At 30.3% G+C, this 452-nt stretch overlaps 1 protein-coding gene across 1 annotated transcript in view; it reads left to right on the top strand.

Moving 5' to 3' along the window:
- The window catches only part of LVRN (laeverin), a 51,971-nt gene that overhangs the window by 22,782 nt on the left and 28,737 nt on the right, over positions 1–452 (top strand). The gene's annotated exons all lie outside the window — the stretch shown is intronic.

Below are 452 nucleotides of genomic sequence, written 5' to 3' on the forward strand. Positions count from 1 at the left end.
AATGATAAGTAATATGCTATATTATATATTATAAATATTATATATAATATTACATATAATATAGCTGATGTTACCTATATTAATAGCTAATATATATGTTGTAGCTGATATTGTTTTGCTCTTTTGAGTAAATAGTAATATGAAAATAAATTATGGCTATTCAATTCCGATGATTTCAACTTTAAATTCTATTTCTGAATATTTATTTAGAGTAATTAGGTAGTGCTTTCAGAATAGCATGATGAAGCCGAACTGATTTTATTTGATTTAGATGTTTAAATGTTTAGATTTAATATCATCCTTTGACACAGACTTTACATCTTTATAGCAAGCCAGAGGTCCTTTCTCCCTCTCTGTTCCTGCCTCCTGTCATCTTTCTGATACTTGGGGTTCTTTGCTTGCCTCTCCCTCATTTCCCTTCCCAAGTATTTCCCAGGCTCAATTCTTAGCCC

The sequence above is a fragment of the Pteropus alecto genome, unplaced genomic scaffold (genome assembly GCF_000325575.1).
Source record: "Pteropus alecto unplaced genomic scaffold, ASM32557v1 scaffold20, whole genome shotgun sequence".
In the NCBI taxonomy this organism is placed as follows: Eukaryota; Metazoa; Chordata; class Mammalia; order Chiroptera; family Pteropodidae; genus Pteropus; species Pteropus alecto.